We start from the raw sequence: 22,240 nt of genomic DNA, 5'->3' as shown, positions 1-22,240 counted from the left end.
TTTTTAAATTGATTAGACTAACTTTATTCTAGCCTAATTCTCATTCGTCCACCTCTCTGGCCATCCAATAGGATTTGAGGGGAGATTGGGTGCAACTGGCCTTGGAGAGAGTGTGTGTGTTTATCTCTCATCCCCTACTAAAAGGGCTCGCCCCCTCGTTCCTAGGGATGTGGGAAGACTTTTTAGTCTTCCCATGACCATTCAATTTTCCCTTTGTTCTGGCCTTTGGATAAATGAGTTAATTTTTGGAACCTTAGCCTATGGAAGTCTTAATGGAGTTGAACCTTAGGTCTTTTAAGCACATTGCTCTTTTGCACACTGTCCCCATTCGGATCCCTATTTTTCCTCCTTTGGATCTCTGACAGAGACCAGTCTGCTGGCCGCTTTACCAATATTCTAGCTTTTACTCCCTTGGTAGTGTTTTTGGCTATTTGGCATATGCTTTGGTGCCACAAATACAGCGTAGAAAATTGGATGATAAGGCTGTCAAATGTTTTTTTTTTTTTGTTATAGTGCTGGAAGCAAAGGTTACAGGTTGTATCATCCACAAACAAAGCGTATTTTGGTTTCACAAGATGTAGTGTTTGTGGAAGATTCTGTTCAGCCCTTGCTGTCATGTACTAGAGACAGTAATGTAAGCTCACAGGACATTTATGACACTTTGTTGCCTCTTTTCAATGGTGGAAATACGAATGTAAATTCCAATGAGGCAAATGTATAGCCTATGGGGGTTTCTGAAAATGTTACAGATCAGTCTATTACTGATGTAGATGACATGATGTACTTGATGAGGAAAGGGTTGAAAATGAGCAGGCTAGAGGTATGCTAAAATGGCTGGTTCATACATTGCGTGACAGTAAATTGGATGCACCTTTGTCTAGTCGTGCTCGTTCAGGCTCTTGCCATGCATCTTATGCATCAGATTGTTATGCTTTGGATGTGTCTAGCTTACATGATGTTGAGCAACCTCTATCTTTTGATGAAGCACATAATTCAAGAAATTGCATGGCTGCCATGCAATCAGAATATGATGCACTTATAGAAAATGACACATGGACTTTATGTATTTTGCCTTCTGGCAAAAAGGCCATTGGTACGAAGTGGGTTTACAAGTTGAAAAGCAAGCCTTATGGTGAGATCGATCGCCATAAGGCTCGACTTGTGCAAGGGTTATGCACAGCAAAAAGGCATAGATTATGAAGAGACTTTTGCTCCCACTTGTCGTATGACTACTATGCGTTTTCTGTTTTCATTGGCAGCTCATTTTGGTTGGGATGTACATCAATCAAACATTGTTATTGCTTTCTTGAATGGTGACATATTTGAGGAAATTGTCTCCCCAATCTTGGATAAGTTGTACCTGTTGCATGAAAGGTCTTCCCGATATGATTTCATAGTTGAGTTATTTCCCAAGTCTACTGTGGCAAAAGTGTGTTGATATTTAATTCCACAAGAATTGACTATCACTTTTTCAAGCAGCCCTAATGGTCTCTCAACGTGTCTGTCAACCAACTGCAATTTCATTCGAGTTTGTCTAATGGCTGGCTGTCCCCAGGATTCCCATACTGCTTTAGTGGCTATGGCTATGCCAGCTCCACTATCCAGTATTGCCATGGTTTCAATATCATTATATTTCACTGGGAGGGTGGTGTTTCCTTCTTCCCCTTCATAATATTCTCCGACTTTGTTCATGGGAACTGATCGAATCTCTTTGTTGTCCATTTCATTTTTCAAATTTCCCAAATTTTTTGAGATTAACCCCATATGTAACGCAGCCTCGCGGTTTTGTCAAGAAAGGACAAGAGGACAAAGTGTGCAGATGTAAGAAAGCTTTGTATGGGTTGACACAATATCCTCATGCTTGGTATGAGAAAGCTGACACTCATTTGGTCAAACGTTTGCAACAGTCCAACAGAAAGCACATTGTATGTAAAGCATGAGGGTGATGTACTTCTCATTGTGGTTCTTTATGTAGATGATTTGCTTATCATTAGAACAAATGAGAGACATAGTGCTGAATTTAAGGCTGATTTGAATGCTACTTTCAAGATGAAAGATTTGGGGTTGTTGCATCATTACTTCGGGATACAGTTTAAGTAGTGTGATGGTGGTATTGCCTTGTGTCAGAAAAGTTACATAGAGACATTAGTATGCAAGTTTGGACTTGAGGATTGCAAACCTATTGCCACTCCCATGGAAACACGTTTGAAGTTGAGTCTATATGATGCTAGTGATCCTGCTGATGTCACTCTTTACCAAACTGCTATTGGTTGCCTCATTTATGTATGCAACACGAGGCCGGATATTCAGTTTGCAGTTTCACAGGTCAGCAGGTTTATGCATAGCCCAGGGTCTAAGCATTGGCAGGCTGTCAAGAGGATTTTTCGCTACCTTAGTGGCACTTTACATCTTGGCTTGTTTTATCCCAAGGGGGGATCATTGCTGCCAGACTTACATGCTTTTTTCATACTCAGACTAGGCAGGTTGTTTTGACACGAGAGTGTCCACTAGTGGTTTTTGTTCATGCTTGGTAGTTCATGTATATCATGGTTGAGCAAGAAGCAACCTACTGTGGCCACTTCTAGTTGTGAGGCTGAGTACAGGGTAGTCTTCACAGCTACGGTTGAGTGTGTATGGCTCAGACACCTTATGGCTTATTTGGGTGTTGGACAGGACACTGCCAACACTATCTACACTAACAGTCAGAGCGCATTGGCAGTTGCAAGGAACCCAGTTTTTCATGCTCGCACAAAGCACATTGAGGTGCATTACCACTATGTCTGGGAGAGGCTCTCAGCAGGAGAGATTAGCTTGGCTTATGTGCCAGCACATGACAACCTTGTAGATCTTTTCACAAAGGCATTGTCTTGTGAGAAGCTCAAAGCTTTCCGCAAAGCTTTAGGCCTACTCCCTTTGTGGACTGATCATGTCCTTAGGGCATGGCACTTCCCTTTACTCATGTGTCAGCTCTCGTTCACCGCATCACTCCAGGGGGGGATTTGTTACCATAAACATGTGGTAGTGATGTGTGTGAACACATTAGGACCGCCGGGACTTTTTTTTCCTTTTTAGGAGGTTTTCCCCCCCGTGCATTGTATATACGTCCATCACTCTAGGGCTATCTATCTTTCCATTGCACACTAAGTAACACACTCTCTATTGCGTTCTTGAGCTTCCTTCGTCTTCTCCAAGCTGTGTGCGTTTCTTTGCAACCCTAATTCCAACAAAAAAGAGATTGAAGCATATAAAACTCTTTGAGACTTGAGCATATAAAACACTTTAAGCATATAAAACTCTTTGAGACTTGAGCATATAAAACACCTTAAGCATATAAAACAAAGGGTTTACAAGCTCCAATAGAGGGTGTTTTCCAAATTTATACAGACTATCACTAAGCCAATGCTCTTGCAAAATCTTAGCTAGATTTTGAGCTTGCCTTGAAAAAGAATCGACAAAGATTTAGCGTAATTTTCAACAAAAGAAATACATCTTTGATGACCAACATCTAGTCCAAAAGAAAGTTACACTTTTAATGGCTAACAACTTGCTACAAGGCAAAAGAGTTTAACTCAATAAAAGGCTGGCATCATTTCTACCAATGGCCGCAGACATTTATTCCCATCCAAGTGCATGTGGGTTAAGTCTTCATACAATCCTTCAAACAATTTTCTATTCTTTTCTTGTAGAAGATACCCAGCTTTTACAATCTCTCGAATATGGTATGCTTCACTGCTGAACGAGATGCTAGCCAATTGGTATTGTATTCCATAGACAACTCCCTACAAAACTTGACCATTTGATCAATAAACCATGCTAATGCATAGACATCAACCTCTTTGGTATACACATGGTCATTATGCGTGTCCTTCAATAGCTATGGAGCAATACAACGTTTAGGCTTATGGGCTTTGCTTTGACAACAATTGGGTGATTGTCGCCTCTGTGATGCAAGCCTCATGGCTAATCCCCAATCAATGATGCCAACTCAAGGATCTAAATCCCTAGTAAAATCCAACATAACATTGAAAGGATACAAGTCACAATGAACAATGCCCAATTGATGGGTATAGGCCATTGTGTATGCTAAGGCAGGTATGATATTTGGTAGATCGTTTGCAAAGGCCACGACTCGAGTTAATTCTCCTTGATTCAACTTAGTTACCTTACCTTTACTTAAACCTGTGCCATCTTTCTCTTCCTTCTTCACAATTTGACTAAAGGTACCTTTCTCAAAAGGTAGACTATGCATCATTTTCCCAATGCTTCCTCCATTGAAGTAAGGAAAAATGGCTATCAAAGGCTCCTTGCATGTATGTGAAATACTGCACACAATCTCCCTGTGTCGAAGATCAAAGCTGACCTCATCCTTGAAGGGCTTCAATTTTTTTCCAGGCATTCCTTGATACTGCTTTGCTGCATACGTATTTTCACTTGGAAGATACGAAATACCATCAATTCTTACTTGGAAGCATGTACCAAAGGAGATGACACCCAAGTTCTGTAAATAGGTGATAGTATCATGTGGTATGCCAAGTGTCAAAGTACACTCCGAATTTATCGTAGACCTCTGCAGAGAGTTCGCAATTGGATGTCCATGGCATTCTATCTCTGACATCGTCTTCTCTTGGGCATGGTTGACTTGCTCCGTTTGTAGTTGTATAGTTTACTTATATTGTGTATCTATATCTTTGGCACGCTTACTCTTCTCTCTTTCTGCATGCCAAGCCAAATCCAAGCCTTGAGCTTTATCAACTGAACACCTTCGGGAAGAGCTTCATATAAATCATGGGTGCACTTTTCCATGTTACCAATGATACTATAAGCAGCCTGGCGAGCTTAGTCTTTGCTTATAACAAAGGTTTCCTTGGAGACCGCACTTACAATTGCTTTTTCAAGGTCTATGAGCGTCTCATTTTGCATGATACTTTGCACCTGCTTCTCTGGTAATTCACTAATCAGCTTGCAGAGAGTTGACCTTAGAGACTGAAGAAATGCCTTCTTCTTACCCTCTGCCAGAATGACTATATAGATATTCTATTAAAAAAAAGAAGCATTCAAGTCAACCTACATATATATATATATTTTTTATTCTATTTAAAACTATCATATCAAGGCTCCTGCATTAACCTAATGTGACACATTGATATACCATGTTTCACTTTGAAAGCTAGAAGAACCAAAGGTGAAAATCGATAGCTCAAGAATGCACACCCGATCAAGCCATATGACCATGTGACAAATTGAGACTAAGTACATGGAAAAAAACTAATAGTCTTAAAAACTTTAACGCTTTTAATCATAAAAAGAGACACAACTACACATTTGATAAGAATGGATAGATCAAGAGACCTGATCAAGCCATATGGATAGCTAGAAGAACTAAAGGTAAAAATTGATATCTCAAGATGGCACACCCGGTCAAGCCATATGACCATGTAAAAAAGTGAGACTATATTTGTAATTATATACAAAATAAAGACATTGTGTATGTGTGACACATAGACCCAAGGTATTCTAAACGTGTCTTGGCAAGAAACTATAGCTCAAGATAACACACCCGGTCAAGCCATGTGACCATGTGGGAAATTGAGACTATAAAATTTGTAACTACATAGAAAAGAAAGCTTTATGGATAGCTAGAAGAAGTGAATTGTCCTACATTAACCTAATGTGACCCATATATCACTTTGAAAGGTAAAAGAACTGAAGGTAAAAATTGATAGCTCAAGGTGGCACACCTTGAGCTAGTCTCAGTTTGTCACATGGTCATATGGCTTGATCGGGTGTGCCATATATCACTTTGAAAGGTAAAAGAACCGAAGGTAAAAATTGATAGCTCAAGGTGGCACACTCGATCAAGCCATATGACCTTGTGACAAACTGAGACTATATTTGTAATTATATACAAATAAAGACACTATGTATGTGTGGCACACAGACCCAAGGTATGCTAGAAGTGTCTTGCCAAGAAACTCTAGCTTAAAATAACACACCCGGTCAAGCCATATGACCATGTGGAAAATTGAGATTAAAAAAATTGTAATTACATAGAAAAGAAAGCTTTATGGATAGCTAGAAGAACTGAAGGTAAAAATCGATAGTCAATACTCACATATTCGAGTTTAAAGCGAATATTCCCTGTTTGACATGTGGAGAATATGAGTCTCTGGACTGACACTGGCGCCATTATTTTAATTATGTGTCACGACAAAGTCCCTAGGTGCTGGTCACATCTGTTTTCTAGACCATTTTTAGCACGACGTATCAGGAGCAATTTCGTGGCTAGAAATTGTCGGATACTTAGAATGACTTGTTAAGGTACAAGTACTGCTAAACAACATTACAGATGGTTGTTTATACATATAGCAAGGCTATAAGTTGTTAATGAAAAAGTTTCATTGTCTGTACGTAGAAGTGATCAATGTTTCACCTTCTATTGTGATTCAGACATTTCAGCAAGGCTGGCAAAAGATTGCAACTAAAAGTATTTACTTTCTTTCCAGAACTATTTACATTCCTTTTAATGCATGCTAGGCGCATCACAGTTGGCATAAGTATTGGCAAAGATCATTATGGATATACACGTTCAGGTTAGTTTTTGCCAAATGCATGCACACTAGGTGTTATGGGCCCTAGTGTTTAGCAAAGGTTGATTTGGAACAGCATGCATATTCCTCAGGTTGCTGCTTATGAAGCATTTTGCACTCTATGTGCACTATCTCTATGAGATTACTTTTGGGTTTACTAATCACCAATAGAGGTCATGGCTCGGTTTGGGCGTTTGTGGATTTTTCCAAGTTAACCACGATGGTTATTTCGGACATTGTTGATTCCTCACCAATGTTACACACTACTGTGATTCCCCGTTTACCAGTCATCTGGGACGACTGTCTGTAAACCGTGAGGAAACCACACCTCAGTACTGTCAGTTATCCAAGGGGATAGGCAGATTACAAAGAGTAATCTTGTGCTAAAGGATCTGCTAAGAGCATACGTTAGCACAACACATTTCTGAATAGATGATTTTCTCCCTGTTCTAGAATTTGATAAGTACGATTTTCTTCTTTGAACACCTCTTGTGGTGGGGTTGGAGATTGTGTCAATACTTTCATACGTCAAGGACTTACCATGTGTGCTGACAAAGTATGTTGGCAAGTAACCTTCATTAGGGATGAACATGTAGTTCTTTGTGTTCCAAACTATTCAGAATTCTAACACGAGGACATTCCCTATTCACGGACTTTTCAAGATACTCAGGCGAGTAGGAAATCTGGCTCACAAGTGCATGGAAAGTTACGCCAAGGTTTCCTTGCATTATTCCAGTACCTTCAAAAGATCTGAAAACTGGTTATGCCTTTGGACAACTCTTAGTTGTGGTTACTCCTTTACAGTACTCAAGTGTGTTATAAATGGAGTTACCATTTAAAACCAAGTGACTCTTAGTTGTGGTTACTCCTTTACAGCACTCAAGTGAGTTATAAATGGAGTTACCATTTTGACCCAAGTGGTTGCAAACCGACAACAATGTTGAAAATCAAGATATTGCTCTTAGTTTCATTGAACTTCCTCACTGCACCAACTATCGGTCATACAGACAACTGGCTCATTTATGGGCCGTCAATAAAGAGAACATCAGTATTCTTAAGAAGATATTACTACTTGTGTTTTCGAGGACGAAAACTCTTCCTTAAGGGGGGAGTAATATCAGGACAAGGGTCCTACGGGGAAAGGCCCAACCTAGGGGGTCAGGGACCTAGGCCAAGGGACGGCTGGACCAGTGCGGATTGGGGATCCGCTTAGGGTAAGTGCTAGGAGCTAGCCTATATAAAGGGAGGTAGGGAGGAGGATTCCAGGTTCAGTTACCCTAGGTCTTATAGTGTGTGTGTAAGAGAGAGAGAGAGAGAGAGAGAGAGAGAGAGAGAGAGAGAGAGAGATTCCTCCTTTAGGTCTACCTTGATCTAGCAATGCTACCAAGCTTGATTATAGAGATTAGATAAGTTCGCATGGTGTGAAGAGATGAAAGCTAAGAGAAGTCAATGTAATAATAAAACTTTTTTTATATAAATGGAGTGGGTTCTAGAATTTGTTTCAATGATAAGAACGTAATTGGATTGGATGTCTCTGCTCCACTCTCTTACTTTCATCTATCCTTGTACGTATGTATGGATGTATGCATACATATATATCTATATGTACACATAGTACACACACCCACACACACACATCTATACATATATGTATATATACATGTGTGTGTGTGTGTGTGTGTGTGTGTATATATATATATATGTTTGAAGTGAAGATTTGTCAAATAGGTCTTGAGACATCTTGATATGTTCCAATTATATCTATATGTGTACACATAGTGCACGCACGCGCACGCGCGCGCACACACACACACATATACATGCTCAAAGAAAAGATTTGTCACATAGGTTTTGAGGCATCTTGCTATTGTTACAATACAGTAACTATGACATTTAAAGTTTCTATGCTTCCCTCTTTCCCCGCCCCCCCAAAACCCTCTAGTTGAAGTGATGATCCCGGGTGGACATTTAAAAAGAAGAAGCAAACTCCTTTTTCTCATTTTTTTCAAAAAGAAAAGTATAGATGGCTATGATTGGTCTCTCTCTCTCTCTCTCTCTTCTCCTCCTCCTCCTCCTCCCCATAGATATTCACTTTTGTGAAAGACTTGTCTTGTAACTTTGAAAGTCACTTTAGATTGTTCCTATATCCAAACATTTTGTTTCGTCTTCCTCTCTCCTCCTGCGTCATTTGTGGGACTTTGCATTTCAACACAGTAAATACGGCACTAAAAAATTGTCCTCTCTCCGTCCCCCCCTTCTCTCTCTCTCTCTCTCTCTCTCTCTCTCTCTCTCTCTCTCTAGATTGGCACCCTTGCTTGCCAAAATTTAAGAAATTTATAGATTTTTATGCATGGCCCACATGTTAACTCTTAAAAATAAAAAGAACAAAATATCCAAGAATTGGTAAAAGATCCATCAACTGGGAAATCTCTCTACCTATTTGGGGTGTTCTCTCTCGTTGATTTTAGATTGGCACCCTTGGCTGCCAAACTTTAAGAAATTTATAGATTTTTAAGCATGGCTTAAAAATAAAAAGAACAAAATATCCAAGAATTGGTAAGAGGTCCATTAACTCGGAAATCTCTCTACCCATTTGGGGTGTTCTCTCTCGTTGATTTTAGATTGGCACCCTTGCCTACCAAAATTTAAGGAATTTATAGATTTTTAAGCATGGCCCACATCTTAACTCTTAAAAATAAAAAGAACAAAATATCCAAGAATTGGTAAAACGTCCATCAATTTGGAAATTTCTCTACCGACTTGGGATGTTAATGTGAGGGTTGGTCTTTGTCGGGCATTTAATCCATTTCTATGGGTGAAAAACTTTAGCTATCCTTTTAGAAATACACTAATGTCAACAAATAATATCTTGAAAATTTGAAAAGTGCATGAGCTCAACGGTAAAATCTTTCTTTCTCTCTCTCCCCGTCATAAATGTACATGTGTATGCACACAACCAATGCTCTTTCTTTTTCTCAAGCTCTTTAAAGAAATACATACTTCCAAAATTTTCTAAAACATATCAATTGGTCTTGAAAAAATTCCCTTGAAAAGATAAAGCCAAATATATATTCAAAAATTACATTTTCATAAAAGAAATCACTAAAATTCTTCTTTTTTTGTTATATCTTCAAAAAGTAAATTTGCATTAAGTAACAAAATCTCCACTAAAGTTAACCCTTTTTGTTATGTGCAATCAAACTTCAACATTTATTTTATTTGGAATAGAAAGTCCTTTAACTTTACATTTGAAAACGCAAAAGACTTTACATTTGAAATTCTTACATTCAAAGGCTATCATTCTTACAATCTTACCCTTTACTTTTGCATTTTAGATTAGAGTAGTATGTGACCCGTGCGTTGCTGCGGTCAAGGAAACATTGCATGTATTCCCATAGGGCTATCTTACATTCCAATTAGAACAATATCAATACTCTCTTTCGACATGTATAGTCTATTGTATTTCTAAAAATGATGCATGACACAACCTCTTGATAGATTTTAACAAATATAAATATATGTAAGATGCTACAAAGCATTCTTTAAAACCAATCTTGGGAGCTTCTCATAAACATGATCTTTCATGAGGTGCTAGCCTTTGTTCAACAAACTTAGGAGTGCTTGCCTTCTATTGGGGTGGGTAGAGAGAGAGAGAGAGAGAGAGAGAGAGAGAGTCCTCCTTTTGGTCTATATGTAAGATGATGCAAAGCATACTTTAAAAACCAAGCTTGGGAGCTTCTAATAAACATTATCTTTCATGAAGTGCTAGCCTTTGTTCAACAAACTTAGGAGTGCTCTCCTTCTATTGGGGTGGATATATATATATATATATATATATTTATATATTTATATATAATATATATATATAGAGAGAGAGAGTCCTCCTTTTGGTATATCTTGATCTAGCAATGCTACCAAACTTGATGATAGAGATTAGATAAGTTAGCATGGTGTGAAGAGATGAATGCTAAGAGAAGTCAATGTGAATAACTTTTTTTGAAAATGGAGTGGGTTCTAAGATTGGTTTTAATGAGAGGAACACAATTGGATTCAATGTCTCTACTCCACTCTCTTACTTGCTTCTATCCTTGCGTCTTTCTTATGAGCAAGGTATGGTAGTAGTGCACATCATAATTGCCTATATAATAAGAAGGATGTCTTTTCCTTGGTCTAAAGTGCTACCGAGTCAAGAAGTACAAACTGGGTAAGCTAGCAAGTTGTTAAAGATGAGGACCAATGACTCCTACATGTGTAAGAAAAGATTAGGGCTCATAGTTTCCAATGTACCAGAAAGTTTCAAGTTTCAAAGAGATGAGTTGGCTTTCTATTAATATTAACACTAGGTTGGTAACCTAACAAGACATAAAAGTGTCCTTTCAGGGTTTTGAAAAAAACCTCCAAAACCATACTAGATCCACTCATTTTGTAAAATCCTTTCATGAGGTTATAGTTCAAGGCCTACTACACATGGAAAAAATAAGAGACTTGTAAAATTTCTCATCTTTTGGTCACACCAAGCCTCCAAAGTTGATGGACCAGTGCATTTTCATCAAAACAGTCATTTCTTACGTTTTGTTGCATAAAAATAAGATTAGGGATTTTTGTAAGACTTGAGATAAATTCCCTAGTTAACTTCAATGGGTTGGTGATCAGAACATATGATTGCTTCTCACTCACTATTTTTTGTTTTGCCAAAATAAATAGGTACAAAAAGGTTGAATTTTTACCATTCTGCAAACATATCATCAAAGTTTCTATAGCCACGCTCAATACAAATAATATATGCATGTTTTCTTAGTTCCCTATTGTCCTTTAGGTTCATAAGGAGCCATGGAGCATGTCAAAAGAATAATACATCTCTTACCAAGGGGAATCTTGGGGACAAAGATGAAGTGCTAAATACAGCAAACATGAAAAAAATGGGTTCAACATTATGAGTTGTAGAATCCCATAGAAACTATTGAATATCTAGCCAAATTTGATCCTTATGACTAGATATGGTTACTACCTACAAAATGCATATAGTTGTCACAAGAAACTAGCAATATTGAAAAAGCTATACTTGATATACTAGAATGTTTTGTTTTCTTCTATAATAGAAAAAAGCAACCATCGTTGTGTACTATGCAAAATAGGGTATTAGGTGTTCAAAAACTCAAGGAATATTAGCTTTATGTTACAATATGGGACATAGAAAATCAAAACTACATTTGGATATCATGAAAGCCACCAAAAAAATCATAGAAGAGTTAAAATTGGCTAAAAAACAGGATTTGACAATTTTTGTAATTTGGTCATAACTTACAACTTTAACATTTATTTCTCCCTAGAAGCATCAGTACATGATGAGGACTACTAAAGATAGTCCTCTAGCATTATAGACCTCACAAACATGAATTCTAGAGTGGTATAGTTGCAAAAAGTTGAAAAAAGCCAAAAACAGGACCCGTTTTTTCACACAATTTAGGTTGTGAAATGTTGTGCAAGGACAAGGTTAAAGATGGAATTGATATTCCAAAAAAATGTCAAGTTTTTTTCAGCTCATGAGACAACTTTCTAGATAGATAGCACCTCAAAATCCATTTTGAAACTCTTGACATAATTCAAGGAAAATGGTCACTTAACAGAACATAAAAGTGTCCAAGGACATAAAAGTGTCCCATTACCAACCTAGTGTTAAGAATGTGATTGACCCTTCCATCTATTTTTCTCTCTAGATGACTCGCGTATATCTATCTAAGTTTTTTGCACAAGCATAGTAATGGTTTAAATCATCACCTAATCACAATAATGCATAAGCAGCTTAATACAATAAGGTTCCCACTATTTTTTTATTTACACTTTCATGTCATTTGCATCTTTAAATGTGATAGAAATGAAAGTAAAATAAGGTTGCTTAGTTGTTTATTTTTGTAAGAGTTTTGGCCATTGTGTTAAACTGAAGGATGTGCTGCAAATGAAGTCGATGACCTGAAATCATGCATGCCATTGATCTTTCTGTCCCTCTCTCCCCGAATTACAAAAGCATGTTCCTCTTTGTGAAAGCATATTGTACTCAACCATTTACATGCTTGAGACTATTTCCTTATGCACAATCTATATCATGCCAACTATTTGGCTTAGCTCCTTAGCTCCTACTCCCTTGCATGTGAGACCAAACATTGAGGCAATGTAGGAGAGAGTCTTTTTGTATGCACATTATATCCTTTGAAAATTTGGAGAGTACAAATATCATACCTACTATATTGTTGAGCTTTTGATCACGTCAAATTTTCTTACATTTTAGCTTGGATCTCGGCCTACATTTCTTTCTCTCCTAGAAACTTCATGGACTCAATTTGTTAGTTGCCACCATTATATCCATAGTAGGGGAGCATCTTCTTTATGGAAACTTTAAAGATTTTACTAATAAAGAAGATGTCACCATTGACATCAATGAAGAAGTTATAGAATATTCTAACATCATTGAAAAAACCTCAAATTATTTCAAAGATTTGAAGCATCTAATAAAATTGGAATGATATAGAAATGATACACATAACTCTCTCTCTCTCTCTCTCTCTCTCTCTCTCTCACACACACACACACACACACACACACAATGTGTGCTTGAGAAGACTCTATGAATAGATATTTCATTGAGATTATGGTTGTTTTTAAGACATAAAGCTCTCTCTTTGTATGTGTGTGTGTGTGTGTGTGTGTATGTGTGTGTGTTGTACATACATACATACGTATGAGTACATGTATATATACATACAGATACATATTATGTCTAAAAAGAATGAAGCAATTCATACATAACCAACTCAAATTCTAGTTCTAGCTTCTTGTATTCAAAGATAATCAGTCTTCTTTCGAAAAGCTTTAAAAAATTTTATCGTTGGAGAAATTTAATCTCACAACCAAGGGTATTTTGGGAATTTTGAACATTTTTATGGGAATTTTGGGAACTTATGATAAAATATTTGGGGTATTTTTGTGCTTTTGAAATCAAGGGATATTTTGGAAATTTTCACAAATTAGAGGGGTATTTTGGTAGTATATATATATATATATATATATATATATATATATATATATATATATATATATATATAGACACACACACACACACACATATACATGTGTCTATGTGTGTGTGTATATAAATAACTAATTAAGTATATACACACACATAGAGACACATACATATGTATATATGTATATGTGTATGTGTATATGTATGAATGTATGTATCTGTGTGTGTATATATATATATATATGTGTATGTATATATATATATATATATATATATATATATATATATAAAATGCTTGAATCAAAGATTTTCCACATACGTCTTGAGGCCTCCTGCTATTTTTTAAGTACAATAATTATGACATTCAAAATTTATATGTCCTTCCGCGGGCAGCAAAACCTCTCTCTCTCTCTCTCTCTCTCTCTCTCACACACACACACACACACACACACACACACACACGTTGGTTGGATAGCAGTTTGCATGGACTATGATTGGTCAATCGCTCTCTCTCTCTCTCTCTCTCTCTCTCTCTCTCTCTCCCCCATAGATATTCACTTTTATTGAAGACTCGTGCAACTTTTGGTGTCTTTTTAATTTGTTTCTACATCCTTGAACATTTTTCTATGTCTTTCTCTCTCCCTACTTCTCCTTGTCGCATCATTTGTTGGGCGTTCAAAAATTATCCTCTCTCTCTCTCTCTCTCTCTCTCTCTGTGTGTGTGTGTGTGTGTGTGTGTGTGTGTGTGTGTGTGTGTGTGTGTTTTTATAGGGACCCTTGCGTGTCAAAATTTAGAAATTTATAGGTTTCTAAGCATGGCCCACATTTAACTCTTAAAAATAAAAAAGACAAAATATTTGAGGACTGGTAAAAGGTCAGTCAACTGGGCAATCTCTCTCCTCATTTGGGGTGCCAATGTGAGGGTTGGTTTTTATCAGGCATTTCATCCATTTTCTACCGGTGAAAAACGTTAGCTATCCTTTTAAAATTACACTATAATGTGAAGAAACCCATAATATCTTGGAAATTGGAAGGGCTTGAAAGATGCCCTTGGCGAGATATAGTGCCTCTAATAAAATTGAAATGATATAGAAATGATACACATAAATCTCTCTCTCTCTCTCTCTCTCTCTCTCTCTCTCACACACACACACACACACACACACACACACACACATACTCACGCACACACACAATGTGTGCTTGAGAAGACTCGATGAATAAATATTTCATTGAAATTATGATTGTTTTTAAGATGTAAAGCTCTCTCTGTGTATGTGTGTGTGTGTGTGTGCATACATACATGCGTATGTATACATGTATATATACATATTATGTCTAAAAATAATGAAGCAATTCATCTGCAAAGCCTACATAACCAACTCAAAATTCTAGTTTTAGCTTCTTGTATTCAAAGATAATCAGCCTTCTTATGAAAAGCTACAAGGTTTTTTATTGTTGGAGAAATTTAATCTCACAACAAAGGGTATTTCGAGAATTTGAAAAATTTGAAGGGAATTTTGGGAACTTATTTGGAGTATTTTTTAGCTTTCTAAAAATTAGGGAATATTTTGGAAATTTCCACAAATTAGAGGGGTATTTTGGTAGTTTTTCCTATATATATATAAACACACACACATACATATATATATGCACGTGTCTATGTATGTGTGTATATAAATAAATATATAAGTACACACACACACAGACACATACATATGTATATGTATATGTGTGTATACGTATGAATGTATGTACCTGTGTGTATAAATAAATAAATAAATAATATATATGTATATATGTATGTGTGTGTGTGTGTGTGTATAATGCTTGAATCAAAGATTTGCCACATACGTTTTGAGGCTTCCTGCTATTATTCTAGTACCGTAATTATGACATTCAAAATTTTATACTCAATAAATAAATAAAATATATATATGTATATATGTATGTGTGTGTGTGTGTGTGTGTGTATAATGCTTGAATCAAAGATTTGCCACATACGTTTTGAGGCTTCTTGCTATTATTCTAGTACTGTAATTATGACATTCAAAATTTTATACTCCCCCCCTCCCCCCACAGTAAAACCTCTCTCTCTCTCTCTCTCTCTCTCTCCCCCTCAACAGATATTTACTTTTGTTGAAGACTTGTGCAACTTTTAGTGTCTTTTTAAATTGTTCCTACACCCTTGAACATTTTGTTATGTTTTTTTCTCTTCTTACTTCTCCTTGTCACATCATTTGTTGGGCACTCAAAAATTATGCTCTCTCTCTCTCTCTCTCTCTCTCTCTCTCTCTCTCTCTGGTTGATTTATAATAGGCACCCTTGCATGTCAATATTTAGAGAATTTATAGGTTTCAAAGCATGGCCCACATTTTAACTCTCTCTCTCTCTCTCTCTCTCTCTCTCTCTCTCTCTCTCTCTCTCTCTCTCTCGTTGATTTTTAATAGGCACCCTTGCATGTCAAAATAAAAAAGACAAAATATTCGGGAACTGGTTAAAGGCCCGTTGGGCAATCTCTCTCCTCATTTGGGGTGCTAATGTGAGGGTTGGTTTTTATCAGGCATTTCATTCATTTTCTACCGGCGAAAAACGTTAGCTATCCTTTTAAAATTACACTATAATGCGAAGAAAACCATCATATCTTGGAAATTGAAAAGGCTTGAAAGATGCCCTTGATGAGATATAGTGCCTATGAACTCAACGATAAAATATTTTCTCTCTCTCTCTCTCTCTCATGCATGTGTATACACATACAGACGTCTCTCTCTCTCTCTCTCAACCAATAACGTGAATCGACCTCTTTATTTACATACATATCCTCAAAGCAAGACATGAGGCGAGCTTTTTTTTTTCTCGATCTCTTAGAAAAAGACAACTTTTAGAAATCTCAAAAGAATATTAATATTGGTCTTGAAAAAAACCCCTTGAAAAGATAAAATCGAATATATATATAAAAATTAAATTCTTATTAAATAATAAAATCTTCACTAAAATTATCTTTTTTTGTTATGTACATTTAAACTAAAGCATTTATTCTATGCAAAGTAGAAAGTTTATTGACTTTACATTTTAAAAAGATTGTCACTTCTTACAATGTTACCCTTTACTTTTGCATTTTAAATCTAACCCTTCACTTTTGTTTTGCAAGGTTTTCTTTTAAACGAAGCAAAATGTGACACATGGAGGGTCTCTCCTTCCTTAAAAATTTTAAGCTGCTTCATATATAGTATAGATATAGATATTTTGTAAGGCATTTTTGCAAAGGCAGTCATTCTTACAATCTTACCCTTTACTTTGCATTTTAGATTATATGTTTTGTAAGGTGTTTTTTGAAATGAACCAGAGAGTGACACATGGATGCCCTCTCCTTCCTTGAAAATTTTAAGCTGCATTATAAAGAGTATAGAGTACCCGGCTGTGGAAAATGCTAAAATATCCCCAGACAAGAGAATGGAATATGTAATTTGGACGTTGTGTTAGAAGGGTAGGGAGACGTTGGACGTGTGGCGTCTGCCAGTTTTGAAAGTTGCCATCGCATGGTGTGGTCGTGGCAGTACAATATAGTCAGGTGTGTGGTTTAGTTGGTGATAACGCGCTACTGCTATGCAGCTGCCATCGCACCAATGCAACGAGGTATGGGGTAGTACGTGACGGCACAACAACCTGTCCTATTCTGTTTGCAGAGGGCAGAGGATGGCCCAACAGCCTGTGCTCAGGCGTGGCTTTGGTTTGCATTCGCCTTCGCAACCGCAGCGAGCAGAGGGCGACCAACAGCCTGTCATGAGGCGTCACGTTTGTGGTTGCACCCGCCATCTCAAGTGTAGCGAGCAGAGGATGGCCAACAGCCTGTCCTGAGGCGTTACGTTTTTGGTTGTACCCGACATCCCAAGTGTAGGGAGTAGACGATGGCAGCAGCCTCTACTGACCTGTCACGTTTTTTGCTGCAGCTGTGGTCGACGATAGCAGCAAAGTCTGCTCTGCTGTAGTGTTTGAGGAGAGCAGTAGATATCCATCGACAACGACAACACGCTGTTGAATGTGTATTGTTGCGATGCTGAGGACGACACAAACCTGTTTGTTGCAACAATGCATCACAAGACGCAGGTAAACCGATCTGCTCGTTGTTTGCTTTCGTTGTCGTTGTGTGCACGTAAGTTTACATGTCATAGTTCAGTGCATTGTAGCTTTAGGATTGTTGTGAAATGGGTAAGATGAAGAACCTTGCGAGTTCAGGAGATGTACAACCCTCTAGTTCAAAGAGACCTCGAGGGAGGGAGGCCGGCCTAGGCTCTCGGAAGAAGAGAGAATGACGCGTACCAAAGGCAACAAACCTACGAAGATGCTCGAGCTGAGCATAACGGTGTCTACAGGCGGTAGTGATGTGGATGTTGCTCTTTTTCCAAGGCTGAAAGCCTTTGTGGAGGAGGAGGCGGATGCTGGCATGTGCTCGATCAAGCGAGGGGGCACCATCTTCCACCTCCACTTTCAGATGGTTGTTCGGATCATGGCAACTTCGATTATTGCAGTGAGCAAGAAATTAAAGCAGTACCTAGGATGGGATATTCATAGTCCTGTCGGAGCAAATATTCTCTGTCGTGCCCTCAAGCAAAAGAACATGCACACCTTTCATGGTATGCTGGGGTATTGCATGAAAGATATGGATCAACCACATTATCAGAACTTCTCGCATAATGTAACAATTGATGACATCAACAAGGGAATTGAACTATACACACAATATGGGGCAAACGAGCTAAAAAATAGAGTTTGTCTGACGCATGTGAATATTTTTGATCGTGCACTTATGTATTGGAAATTCCACTTGAAGCACCCAATTGCTAACAACTTTTTGTCAACGTTGCACCATATGCTAAAGTCTGGCAAGTACTACCCGTCTTCCTCGTGGATAACACCTTTTCACGGCCGTGGAATGCCTTTGAAAAAGATCAAAGCATTATGGCAGACCATGATTTTCCCTTCCTCTACAACATATCAGGATGTGATTGATATTTTTGTTCTTGACGAGGCTTACACGAACGCGCAACCTCGCATCGACTGGTTCCTGAGAAGGTGGCAAGAAACCCACAGGTAGATTGATTTCTTCTCGTTAACATTATTTGTGCTTTAATGGTAAATGACACTGCTAACATTGTTAATGATTTGCAACCTGTTGTCAGCGATGAAGGGAAAACTGCAGTTGTCTACCCAACAAATGTGCATGAAGGACCTCGGCAATCCTTCAACTTTTAAAGGGAAAGAGAAAGTTGTTGTGCTGGACAATGAGGAGGAAGAGGATGTATCACTTCGCGCAGATGCTTGCGAGGGAGTCGTCGGCAACTGTTCAACTGTAAAAGGCAAAGAAAAAATTGTTGTGGTCGACAGTGAGGACGAAGAGGATGCAGTTCTCGGCGCAGAGTTCATCCCACTCCTCACTAGACGAGGAGTCACTACTATTGCTAGTTAAAATGATGTATATAATATACTACAATGACTTCCCCGACGGCTACTGTCGTTGCGTTTTCCTCTGAAACATTTCTTGATTTTTTTCAGGGTCGATGGAGCAGTCTAGCCCTCGGGATAGTGCAGATACACAGGCACCGGAGCCGCCTACATTGGACGATGATGCAACGCTCGACAGATTGCATGACGTGCTCCTACAAATGTTGCACCAGCTGCGTGGAGACACTCCCGAACACTAGACTACTCTACGTACTTTCATTCATAACTCTGTGGATAACTTAAAAAATATGATTAGCGAGTACGAAGTGAATGTAACAGACGTGCAAATCTCCCAATTGCAAGAGCAGATACAATGCTTGCGCACTGAGGTCACATCATTGAAAGTGCAGCTTAACAGACTCAATGCAATTGTAACCAGATTAAATAATATCACGAATAAATTTTATCGCTGACACTCTTTGCAACTGTGTTTGTCAGAACTTGTATTCTCCTCTTGCTTCATTAACCACTATACATGTTTCCGACATTTTCCGCAGATGGTCTATGGCATGGGTTATTTCTTACCAATAAATCGATGGATATGTTTTCCGTTCTTTCTGCTTGTGCTTTCTCCTTGCGGGTGTCCGATACGCATGGGAACCGCCTCTTGCGTCGCTTTTATCCTTAAATACGTTTCACCTTATGTAGATGCCAAGGAATCTTCGACGTAATGAATTTCTTTTCTACTCTCCCGGTATGCATACGTATGCATACCGGGAATTGCGGCAAATACGTATGCATACGTATTTGCCGCAATTTTGGCAGCAGGTCAAATTAGTGCGAATGTTTGGAGAGAATTGAGAGAATAAGAGAGGTGTGGTATGACAGTATGGTACGAGAAGTTTGGCACATGGGAAAAAGTTTGGTTTTATATGCCCATTGTAAACTAGCAACGTACGCTCCATCAATGAGCTTGCCATGTGGCAGTATGGTACGAGAATTTGAGCACATGGGCAAAAGTTTGGAAATATGAGAAGGACACAACAAAGTGGCGAGACCGTGAGACCCATTGAAATGTGACGGAAGTGCGGGATATTTAGACGCTGTTTCTCACCACGGTTATACGTGCAGGCTCGAGGCTGGATCACTATAAATTGCGCGCGACTCACCCAATTTGGCACAGCTTGCACTAGTGAAGTACTCCTCCATGGCTGCTGCGCGCATCAAAATGTCGAGATAGCTAGCTTCCTCGTTCTCTCTGATCTCTGGATCCCTCTCTCTCCTGTCTCAGTAGCTGCAGTTTAATCTATATATATAATATATAATAATTTAGTGTGAACAGCACCTGCGCGCATGATCGTGAGTGTACTAATATTTCTGGTTTTGGGCTGATCTGTTTGCAGCATCGCGGCGTTAATCTGCCTGGGTACTGCGATGGTGGCGCTAAACATAGCTGGTGCTATGGGACTTCTGGCGGACGGCGGCCAGCAGGGTACAGCTGGCTTGGGTTTCTCGGTTCGAGAGGAGGGCTGCCCAGTCGAAGAATATGCCTACCCCTTTCAGAGTGTGTGCAACGAGCCAGCGCAGTTCGATGTGGAGTACCACCTTGTGGCTCCTTACAGCAATGCGCTGGATTGATAGTCAGCGGTTGGCCTGGCCAGCCCATCTCATTCACGGCCAATGCCAGCGACGAGGGATATAAGTTCACCTTGACAGCGCTGGCGTCGTCGGCGGGAGAGAACATCACGTTGGGGACTGCTTTCACCATTACCAACTCCGAAACGCAGCTGAAGCTTGGCTGGCAATTCAGCGCTTGGCATCGAAGGGTTATCCTTTCGGTTGTAGAGAACTCTAGTTTGGCCGCCGAGTTCAAACTGATTCCAGCTTGCAATGTGCCCTTGCCCTGCCCTGAGACCACCGGCGCTCGCTGCGAAAGCTACTTCCTCGGTACCGGCCTCAGTAGCCTCACCGTTGTTGGGTCAGCCACCGATAGGCCTCAATGGATTGTACCTACGCATCCATGGATCTCCGGAAACATGCCCCTGCTCCTCCGTAGGGTCTATGCCAGCGTCAATATTCGCCCCGTTGTGTAATATGCCTAGTTTCAACAGCTGGGGCCACGACGGCCTGCCACAGCCGCGGACATGATCAATACAATTAATAAACCAGCTTTCTTCACTGCTTTTTGTTAATTTGTGCATGAGAGAGAGAGAGAGAGAGAGGGAGGGAAATCAGAGAGCCGACGTTTTACATAGGCACTCAGAATGTGCACCTTTTCAGTTCTTTAATCATTATTTCAGTTTTGATTTTGATTTTCATTTTGTAGATATCTTTTTATTCCAATACGTCCCCCATAGCTACAAAATATCAAACATTAGTATACTCCAACCCTGCAAGATCATTGCATATCCTGTGCTTTGATTTTGAGAGTCCTTTGGTGAGACAATCAGCTGCATTTACTGACGTAGGTATATAAGCAATATTTATAGCACCTTCTTGTACTTGTTCCCTTATAAAGTGCTCAACAGTAATGTCCATATCCTTCAGCTGTTCTCATTGTTCGGCTTTCTTTGCTGAGTCGATTGCAACAGAGCTATCACATGAAATTTGATGAGGTTTCGAAATGTTGATGCTGAGTTCTTACAGTAGGTTGGCTGACAAATTGCTTCTTTTGCTTCACAGCTAGAAAGAGATATAGTTTGTTGTCTCTTGCTTTTCTAGCCACAAGAAGATTTAAAAAATTTCTCATGTAGGAAAACGGAGTCTTATCTAGTGTTTTTCATACAATGAATAACATCATGAGCTTCTGCTTGAGAGGCACCACATACCTAGCTAGGTACGATTGGGGGCATGGTGGGACCGGTGGTCCCATGCCCCCAATCGTACCTAGCTAGGTATGCGGTGCCTCCCTCACAGAAGCTCATTATGTTGAGGTAAGTCACAATGTGGGAATTATTGTGAGAATTTGTCCAAAACTTCTTGTGTAGGAGACGACACCTGCTGCTAGAGTAAAAGCATATTCGCGAGTAGATAAACAAGTTTGCCTTTCTGCCTTCTACACGGAGAGGATTTTAGTGATCCTTTCAAAAGGTACTTCCTAGGTTGTATGCTTTCACAATGTAATGAAGTAAGCATACAACAATAAAGGCATGACGTGGTGTTGGATTATGCATAAACGAGATAACAATCC

The 22,240-nt window shown here is 38.9% G+C and overlaps 3 pseudogenes; all 3 read left to right on the top strand.

Moving 5' to 3' along the window:
- The first annotated feature begins 17,061 nt into the window (after positions 1–17,061).
- Positions 17,062–19,641, top strand: LOC147465143 (uncharacterized; annotated as a pseudogene).
- On the top strand, positions 17,823–18,453 carry LOC147465144 (uncharacterized; annotated as a pseudogene).
- Positions 19,642–20,442: 801 nt separating the features above from the next.
- LOC147465142 (uncharacterized) lies at positions 20,443–21,217 on the top strand (annotated as a pseudogene).
- Positions 21,218–22,240: the final 1,023 nt, after the last annotated feature.

The sequence above is a fragment of the Adiantum capillus-veneris genome, chromosome 1 (assembly GCF_014529385.1).
Source record: "Adiantum capillus-veneris isolate H3 chromosome 1, ASM1452938v2, whole genome shotgun sequence".
NCBI classification, from domain to species: Eukaryota; Viridiplantae; Streptophyta; class Polypodiopsida; order Polypodiales; family Pteridaceae; genus Adiantum; species Adiantum capillus-veneris.
Note: the sequence above shows the minus strand (reverse complement) of the source record. Positions and strands in the feature narration are given on the sequence as shown.